Source organism: Lycium barbarum, unplaced genomic scaffold (assembly GCF_019175385.1).
Source record: "Lycium barbarum isolate Lr01 unplaced genomic scaffold, ASM1917538v2 unchr_scaffold_70, whole genome shotgun sequence".
In the NCBI taxonomy this organism is placed as follows: domain Eukaryota; kingdom Viridiplantae; phylum Streptophyta; class Magnoliopsida; order Solanales; family Solanaceae; genus Lycium; species Lycium barbarum.
In genome coordinates this window covers 29,896-40,758 of record NW_026843522.1, presented here as the reverse complement: position 1 = coordinate 40,758, position 10,863 = coordinate 29,896, and the positions used below count along the sequence as shown (strand labels likewise).

At 33.0% G+C, this 10,863-nt stretch overlaps 1 long non-coding RNA gene across 1 annotated transcript; it reads left to right on the top strand.

The window, feature by feature from the left end:
* The first annotated feature begins 293 nt into the window (after positions 1 to 293).
* LOC132625762 (uncharacterized) lies at positions 294 to 1,475 on the top strand. Its single transcript, XR_009576978.1, has 3 exons — positions 294 to 452; positions 574 to 747; positions 1,154 to 1,475. It is a non-coding gene; the product is annotated as an uncharacterized LOC132625762 (long non-coding RNA).
* Positions 1,476 to 10,863: the final 9,388 nt, after the last annotated feature.

Here is a 10,863-nt window from a genome sequence, read left to right as displayed (position 1 = left end):
AGGAAGGGAAAAAAAGAAATAAATTAAAGGCTTCTTCTAGTGACGTTGGGTATTTGGAGTGGTTGAACCATGACCATAAAGTGATATAATTTTGGATGCAGATGGGACGTTTTATGAAGGTGATTATATCTCTCGTGACACTGATAAGAGTTACAGAAGAAAGAAAAAGACTAAAGATATTTGAATTAAAGATGAAAGTTGGATTACATTTATGTTACTATATGGATAGACTACACCTAACTTTGCTTTAAATTACTACTATACTGCAATCCCATCACTTTTTTTTTCTTATCCTTTTAGTTTTACCCACAACCAAATATCCTCATGAATCCTGTTGCACTATCACTTCACTTTCTCTAAAGTTCTTATCTTTATTTAAAGTCATACCCCAATATTATTACCAAAAACAACTTCTTACTAGAGGTTCCATTTTGCTACACATCCAAGATCAAGTAAGTTCAAAATCAAGCTCATCAAAAATTGATCCTTTTTTTAATAGTATAATTTTTTTGCATTTTAGTAAATTGAGTAAACATTTTGTAATGTTTTAAAGATCTTGGTGTGAATTTTCAGAAGAGGGAATGGAAGGAGGAGCAATGACAACTAAGGATATGAAGGTGGAGATTAATTCATCGACGGAGTCGGAAATGATATCGCCAACGTCTGAAAATGTGACGACAGGAGGATTAGTAAGGCAAGGAAGTATGACAAAGAGCAGTTGTCTTTGCTCTCCCACGACCCATGCAGGTTTTCTATTTGTTTGTCAAATTTTCTATTTCGATTTGTCTCAATTTATGTGATGCGCTTTCTTTTTTAATCTGCTTTACAAGAAATGATATCTTCCTATTTTTAGAATTAATTTAACTTTAAACTTTCTATTTTACACTTAATTATGATATGATTAATAATAATAGTTGCAAAAGTACTTATGACTTATTTTAGATTACAAATTTCAGAATTTATCTTTTTTTCCTTAAAACTCTTTATCTAGTCAAGTTGCGTCACATAATTAAGGACTGATGGAATACTAAATTTTGGGATGATAAAAATTGAATTCAAATTTATTATGTCGTACTATGTCAGAGATTTTCACCTGATACCACATGACTAGACTAGGAACCCCACTAGACTATAAGCTTTGATGGTGATGCAGGTTCATTCAGGTGCAGGCTTCATCGAGCTCCAAGTCTCCAAAGAACTAAAAGTATTGAATCAAATCCTAAGGCTAATACAAATGCTTATACAACTAGCTAGCAATGGTACTTCTATAGTTCTATGGAGTTGCAATAAGAATTGGATTATTATATTGTCACCACATATATTAATGTTGAAATCAACTAGTGGCTTGTATTTTTATGAATGTTTAGCATTGTTCGTGTTTCTTAATTAAGTTGATCTTTGTCCTTTGTGTTTTCACTCGTAGAGACTATGTAAAGTAGCTTCGAGTTCTTTGAATGAAATGTGGCTTTGACTAACATGGAAATGTACTGACAGTTTTTCCCTATCGAAGATATTAAGTGAATTTTATAGAGACTATGTAAAGTAGTCTAATGCATGTTTGGGACATATGGACATTGCTTGGAATTTGATATAGAAAAGGATAAGTATATCGTAATATGTGATCATTTAGAGTTCTAAAAGAAGTGGCGGATCTAGGATTTTTATGGTTTAAGTTTCAAATTTATATATGTAAAACAACCATATTTAAAGCATGTAATTGAAATATAGCTACTGACATGGAGTTCCAAATTTCACATGTAAAACTCCATGATAATATCCTAGAATTTCATAGTGGAATTATCATTTTCATGGTTATTTATCAACTACATAGACTAAATAGTGGCTATTTCTGATTTTTATCCAAATTCTATTCTAACCAGTTGATTTATTGAGTTTGAAATATATTGCCCTTATTAATTTAATAAATCTTTTAACATGTATATATAATCTAAGTTAAAGCTATTGAATTCGAACCAACCTATGACCTTTATTCTGGGTCCGCCCCGATTTAGAGGGATTTCATAACCACGGAAAAGAAGACTCAAATTTGTATCGGCTAAGTTATTACTATGATATATGTGTTATGAAATATATAGAATGGATGTCCACAACACAAATATAATGCCTCTTCCATTATCTTCCACCATCTTAATGGTTCTTTCATTATCTCATATATTGAATGCATATGTAGCACTATAAATAGAGGCATAAGTTTTCATATGGAATGGACTTGTAACACATTTGGAAGAATAATAAAATCTCTCCTCTTTTGTCACTCTATTTCGATGGTTTTCATCCTTTAATATTATTACTCTTTTAGCTTCATTTTATAATACGTTATCAGCACGAAACGCTTACTCTTTGTCAGGAACGATGGTAGGTGCTTTTTAACTTTCACAGCTTGTTCATACCCTTAGGCCGTGATCAGTTTGGCAGTAAACTTGAGCTTTTGGTATGGATCTTATTAACTAATAATAGTATTATTATAAAGGGAGCATGAGGTATGTGATCTCAATTTATTTTTACTTTAATTTTGCTGGTAGGTTATAATAGTTTAAACTTAATTCATATATTGAGTTCTATAAATTATGTATAAGCATAAAGTAATGGGATTTTCTAGTAGTCGTCTATGCAGTACTTTTCTAACAGTTTTTCCAACTAAAGATATGGTCTCACTTAGTTCTAAAAGTTGCAGAATGTTGTCAACAATATTCATTTCATTGATGTTGTATAATTATTGTTTCAAATTGACCATTAGTTTTCTGCCATTTATTGTGTGTCTTACATTTTTGTTACTGTGGCGTTTTGAAAACAAAGTTGCTTTTAGTTTTGAGTTATTTCAAAGACTGCTCCTTTCATTTTAGTTATGGCACAAAAGTTTGAAATAATCACTTGAAGGTTGTAACTGAAGTCCTTTAATATTAATATTTATTTAAGCCTGTAACCACTAGTAGTAGTGATAATATTTTCAGAGGCTGGATTATGTTGAAGGCATGTTTGAGAAACACCGCGAGTTGATCTTGTGCCTTTTGGTGGGTTCAAAACCTAATGTACTAATAAGGGTAAGACATCGGATTTTGAGTCCTAATGCCCTATATATGATGATAATATAAGATATTGGGTTCAAGTCCCATCGATTTGTGACCTAACACACCTTTATATGAATAAGACGTTAGATTTGAGTCCCGATGAACTATATTGATGATATAATGATGACTAAGGCAAAATAATGTGTATATTTGATGTAAATTCGTGAAGCCCGTCCCACTTGATATGCTCCATTCCGTGAGGGGAATGTGATAGCAGTGCATAATAAGTCTAAATGAAAACAAGAGGTTAAATGAATGAACGTGGACGTGGCAAAGGACAAAATAATGTTAATCATCATTGTGATAATATAAGAGAAAGAACATTATGGGTTCTCAAAATGGTCCTTCTAAAGGTGAAGGTACTTTTTATCATCAATATGGTATGAAAGATAATTCGGCATGCGGTTGACGTGTGACCTAATTTGATAAAATTTTATAAATCCTCCATCAAAAGAAAGGAATATAATTTCAAAGTGATGTCGAGGCGGGTCTATGAATATGATAAAGATAATGGGCTTATATTGAAAATTTGTGAAGCACGCATATATGATTATAGTTCATCCTTGATGAGAATGTGACTTGTGATAAGCATCGTGAATGCTCGCCCATTTTTAAAAGTGAAATGTGTAAGATTATGGATAAGGACGTGCTCATGTATGGTTGAATAAATACCACAACTCACCCCTACGGGAGGTTTGAGAGAAATAAGAAAATTTGTATTTTGACATAAACAGTCATTGGTCACGTACATTTAGTACGTCACAAATATTGTGGTATGTCTTATCATTAATTACCAAAGGTTAAAAGTGAGAAATAAGGTCTTACTTATAAAGGTTTTGGCCATGATCATAATGCAAATTCTCCTCAAAAGGAGATGTTCACCATCTGGATGGTATTATGAAATATGTGTACATAATTAATTGAGAGCTTTGGAAAAACTAATATATTACTACCCGGAGGAATGAAATTGTCCATAATATTGGTGTTGTAGTAAGTCTCAAAAGAAACTTTTTAAGTTTCAAAGGCATTGGCCAAAAATGAATTATATTGAGACTATAAATTATGGGAAGGTTTAATATCTTCATATTACTACAACTATAGCCGGAAAACAAAATGTATGTGAAATGTTGTCCCTTTTTTTTTCTCTGAATTTGTACCACATAAATATAAGCATGATGAAATCACATGCTATGAAGGTTGGCATGACCGGTTGACCATCCCGGTTCAAATGTGATGCGAAAATAATTGAGAATTCATGTGGTTATATTTTGAAGAAATAAAGAGATTCTTCAAGAATTCTCTTGTGCTGCTTGTTCTCACGATGACAAATTGATTAATTTACCAGCTAAGGTTGGGATTGTATCCCATGTTTTTGGAACGTATAAAAGGTGATATATATATATATATATATATATATATATGGGCCCAGTCACCTGCCATGTGGACCGATTTAATATCATATGGTGTTAATAGGTGCATCTACGTTGTGGTCACATGTGCATTTGGTATCAATTTGTGATTTGGTTATTGCAAGATTGTTTGCTCAAATTATTATATTAAGAGCACAATTCCAAACTATGAAAATTATGTCGATATGCTGGTTTGTATCCGAGTTGGTTTAGCAGAAATTGTATGCCTCCAATTATAGCTAAACAATTGGTTATGAGAACAAATCTCCCAAAAATAAATTTGGTTTGAGATAGGTTATTTAATATGTAGTAGCACTTGTAAGCATCAAGCCAACAAGTTATAATAAGTTCCCCTATTATTGGCTCAGGGTCAGGAACCAAATAATTCCCATCTAAGAGTTTGAATGTGCGGTATATGATTTAATTTTTCCACCACAACGCACATAGATGGGTCCCCAAATAAGGTTGAGAGGTAAATGTTAGATTACCTAACATTAGGGGGAGGGATGATAAGCAGTTGGAAAATAAGGTATATGTAATGAATTATCGCTGGTATGATCCTCGTTTAAAAGATAATTCAAGTTAACTGCCAGACGCATTTGTTGACCCAAAAGACAATATTATATTCCAGCTGCAAATGCTCCAATTAGAACTAAAGTCCTTGAAGGACAACGTCTATGACGATAGACCAATCGGTTCCACAGATAAAACTCCTTGATGAAGGAGAGGAGCAAATGATAAAGATGGTCATAATAATGAGGCAGGTGCTTTAAAGAGCACCACGACATAAATACTTTATAAAACCTTGAGAAAGGTTCAGGTACCTGAAATTGATGAAAAATGAAGAGATCTCGATAAATTATGTCACATTGGAACCGATAGCAAATAACCGTCGACGGTATCTTTGAAATAATGTGGCGCTCAACATTATAATGATGATGAGGATCTTGAATTCAAATCTGTCAAAGAATATGGACAGATATAATGATTGGTCAAATAAAATACGTAGTTCAAATATATTTTGTTTCACTTGGAAAAGTGATATTTTGGACCTATAGTCCAATGACCTCAAGGTTTAATGTCAATGGGGTACAAATGAATTCTTGTGCGAAAAGTAAAATGAGAAATAAAAACCGTAAAAAATAAATTACGGCTTGTGCCTTGTGGCATAAAGATTTTCGCAAAAGTCCTAACATTATTGTATGGAGACGTATGTATTTTCCTATGGTGGATGCAATGGGGTTTCTTATCAGTCTGGCAATATATGAAAATTTTGAATGCGTATAATTCATTGTTGTCAATATGGCTATATAGACAATGAAAGAAAATTCGTAGGGATTTAAATTGGTTTGAAGCATTTAAGGTTTACGAAAATAAAGCTTCACAAATCTTTATATAGGTTAAAGCGATTCCATTGAGTACCTCAATGGATGTGATGTCTCTAAATATAAATAAACATCATTTTGACCTAATGATAATGATGAGTATATTGTATTGCATACTGTAAAAGAAATTATTAATAGAGATTTGTTTGTCCTAACAATTATTATCAAGGTTTTGTTGGTTATGTAAATTCAGGGCATTATTTGTATTATTACATAAAGTTTGGTCTTCAAGCAAGTACTGATTTGCATGTGAGTATACTGCCACACTATGACGTTCGACATGACAGTTAATTGTTGATACTTATACAAAGCAATTCAGGAATACGTGTCTGGCTGAGATCAATAATTCAATACAATTTGCAATAATATGATGTTTATTTGGAAATGAAGATTTCAACAATATTGTACAAAGCTTGCATAGCTCAATTGAAAGAAGGATATAACAAAGGAGACAAAATACAACACATTCCTCAAAGTTCTTTTCCAAACATGATCTTCAACAGAAAGGTGAAATAGGTTTTCAACAAATACGCTCGATTGATAAGTTGACGGACATGTTCAGTAAAGCATTGCTAACCTCGACATTTGAGAAATTGATATACAAGATTTGGATGTGTTGTCTCCAAGAATTAAGTGATACTTTTATCAGGGGGAGTATAATACGCGCTGTACTCTTTTTCCCTTAGTTGAGGTTTTGTCCCACTGGGTTTTCCTAGCAAGGTTTTTAATGAGGCAGCTAGCAATGCGTATTACGAGATATGTGGACTCTTTTTCCTTCACTAGGATTTTTTCCCACTGGGTTTTTCCTAGTAAGGTTTTAACGAGGCACGTCATCTATTATGACATGGACATCCAAGGGGGAGTGTTATGAAATAATAAGTGTTGATGTCCACCACTCTAGAAATAAATTCCCACTTCCTCCATGATCTCAAAGGTTTTATGTAATGTCTCCCACTTCACCCATGATCTTCCCCACATTCTCATATGTTGAATGTCATATTTATATCTACCCTTTTATATGTCTCTATGCACTACTATAAATAGAGGCATAGGGATTCATATTGTACACACTTGAACAACACTTGAACAACAAAGGTAGTATAGATCTTGTTGGTTATGCAGATGCAGGTTATTTATCTGATCCACATAAAACCCGATCTCAAACAGGCTATCTGTTTACATGTGGAGGTACTGCTATATCATGGCGATCCACAAAGCAGTCCATTGTTGCTACTTCTTCGAATCATGCTGAGATAATAGCTATTCATGAAGCAAGTAGAGAATGTGTGTGGTTGAGATTAATGATACATTTCATCAAAGAAAGATGTGGCTTGAAGTGTGATACAAAATTACCCACAGTATTATATGAAGATAATGCTGCATGCATAACTCAATTAAAAGGATGATTTATAAAAGGAGATAGAATGAAGCACATTTCACCAAAGTTATTTTTCACACATGATCTCTAGAAGAATGGTGATATTGATGTGCAACAAATTCGTTCAAGTGACAATCCTGCAGATTTATTCATCAAATCTTTGCCAACTTCAACTCTTGAGAAGATGATATTCAAGATTGGAATGCGAAGACTCCGACATCTGAATACTGGTCTTCGTCAGGGGGAGTGAAATACGCGTTGTACTCTTTATTCCTTAACCAAGTTTTGTCCCATTGAGTTTTCTTGGTAAGGTTTTTAATGAGGCAGCTTTCAAATCGTATTACTAGATATGTGTACTCTTTTTCCTTCATTGAGGCTTTTTCCCACAGGGTTTTTCCTAATAAGGTTTTTAACGATACACATCATCTATGGACATCCAAGGGGGAGTGTTATGAAATATATAGAATGGATGTCCACAACACAAATATAATGCCTCTTTCATTATCTTCCACCATCTTAATGGTTCTTTCATTATCTTCCACCATCTTAATGGTTCTTCCATTATCTCATATATTGAATGCATATGTAGCACTATAAATAGAGGCATAAGTTTTCATATGGAATGGACTTGTAACACATTTGGAAGAATAATAAAATCTCTCCCCTTTTGTCACTCTATTTCTATGGTTTTCATCCTTTAATATTATTACTCTTTTAGCTTCATTTTATAACAATATGATCTTTCTTAAGTTAAAGAAAAAAAGGAAAAAAAATTCCATAAAAGATCTAATTACTTCTGGGGTGAATGCATGACTAATTTCTTGGAAGGGTCAGAATGTACAGAAATATATTAAAAGGGGATAGATAATTTTTTGTTTCAAAAAAAATCTAATCAATAAGATCATTTTTAATTTTATATATTATATGGTGGTATTTCGATAAAAGTGTTCAATTATTGAATTGGTCTTGCAGTTTTCCGTTAATATAGGTGTCTTGAGTCATTTTGTTTATTGGGATTTAGATAGATAAAATATAAACACATACTCCATCCGAATAAAAAAAAGTATCCACTTAACCTTTTTTTTTTTTTGAATAAAAAAAGTGTTCATTTATTAAATCAAGAAACAATTAATCTTATTTTTTTAGATTTGTCCTTATTAACTGTTATGTGATCAAAATCCTAATGCCTATTTAATTATGGGTAGTTTAGTTAATTTACATATTTTTTTTTCTTGGGGTGAATAGTTTTTTAAGGGGTGTACAAATGGTTAACTGAACTTTTTTTTTGATTCGGAGGGAGTAACTTTTGGTCTTTCTTTCATTCACGATCTTCATTCCAATTTCATTGCTATAGGCGATGTATGCACTTGAGTATTATACGAATTCTATACTTTATAAAATTCAAAACAAATTATAGATACACAAAGTTAAAGTGTGAGTGGGGTAGGTTAAATTGTTTTGTAGTTGAAAAAGTTACTGCCAGCTTCTCCTTTTCTTTAAACCTTCCATGGAAGTAGCACTTAAGCTAAAGCATTATAGTAGATAAAGCAACACAAAAAAAACAAAAAAATAAAAATGCAGCAATAAGATTGAAACGATAGGTGACTCATTTTATTGCATGTTTTATTAAGAATGTTCTTTCTTCTTCTTTTTCTTTTTTTTAAATAAAAGGTTCCTTTCTCAATATTATGATCAGGTTAATCATGTCAGATCATGAGTAAATAAAATTATCCATTGCACAAAATGCCTATAAAAAGAATTTTTGAAGGACGAAATAATTTATTTTTTTGAAGAAATTATTGAGTTGAGCAAAACTTTAAGGGCGTCTTTGCAAATAAGTTAATAATAGCTAAATTAAAGGTAAGAAGTGGAGTGGATATAGTGAAAGGCGGATGCAAAGCCAAGATTTAAATTTTTTGGGATTTATTTTTCTAAAATTACTGATTTCTAAAAATTTGTGCATATTCAATGAATTTCTTAAGACAAACGCAGAGATTTAAATCAAAAATATTTATTTCAGCAGAACCCGTAAATTATACTCTAGCTCCGCCTCGATGAAAAGAATCATAGTCCCAGTCAAGGTAACGTAAAGAACATGTACAAGAACATTTTCCACTTCATGACCACAATAAACGAATACAGCAAGTAAAAGAGGCAAAAAGTGAATCATTGTTGAAGTACCGGTAAACTGTTAATAGTATAAGTATCATTACTTAAAAAACAGTGAATTTCGATTCTGTCGAAAAAATGGCAATTTCGACCAAAATTTCGATCTCAAGCCTAGATTGATAAGGGCTTGGTCGAAAATGTATTTTACCACCTAAATTAAAAATTAAGTTTTCGACATCACGAGGTCGAAAATTTAATTTTTGATTTAAATATAATTTATTATCGTCGACCTCATGAAGTAAAAAATTTGGAATAATATTATAAGATAATTTAGTTATTTCGACCTCATGAGGTCGAAAAACAGTAATTGTTTCAGTTATCCTCATGGATCCACTTAGGCTTCTGGCATAAGTTAAGGGCTCTACATAACGCATCCTTAAGTATTTTCGCCACTCTTTTCTCGAAATTCTGCGCTACTTCTTCCTCATGCATGTTGCGGCTGCCAAGAAAACTTTTTCTGCAAAGAAATTTAAATAATTTCATTCATTTATATAGAATCAATCACGAGAGTTATAATTTTTACTAAAAGTAATGAATTCGTATAAATGTACCCTAAACATCATACACATTTGTCTCTTTAGCTCCGATGGCACCATTCCCCAAGTCAGAGGGGAACCCCTATAGAGGCCTTTGACTGCCTTCGAAATCCTTTTTGTTGCTTTGCCCGGATAGAAGCTGCATCAAAATAATAAAATAATTAGATGTTAAAAAAAATAAAGTAAATAACTTATGCAAATTGAAAAAACTTACGTGAATCCCACTGGCTCGATGATGGGTCGACCATACTCATCATAAGACTCAAGTTGTGGAGGACCTCCTGGTGGGGGATTAGGATAGTCAGAATCAGAGCTACTTTCTTCAATTTGAAGCCTCGACATCCCAAACTGTGGGGTAGATGATGACAAGGGATGTGATATAGCCGGCCTGGGAGTAGCTGTAGGAGTACCACTCATAGTTGCTTAATGTGATCCATGAGGAAACTCAGGGAGGTCATGTGGGATCGTGCTAGGTGTGGACATCATAGTAGGAGGCTGAGAGGTGCCCTACGACTCTGTTTGGCCCTGAGGTGGAATATAGGGTGGAGCCTGTACATGATAAGTCGCCTGAGTACATGCTTGCCCGCCTAGGCCAGAATAGTGCGGCAATAGAGCACCATGTGGTGGGAGATATGGAGAAGTGCCTGTATCTCTAATCCGTATGGGACCCGACACTATGCCACCTGGCGGTATAAACGGCGCCCTACCGTTTTTTGACTTTTTTGGGGCATTATCAATAGCCTTAACCCTCTTATCACCCCCCATCTACACAATAAATATATCTAAGTATTGCAATATAAATAAATAAAAAAGCAAGATAAGTATTCAAACATTTATAAGTTTTACAATCAAATAAATAGCAGTACAAATATCTCTAACCATTGCAATATAAATTAA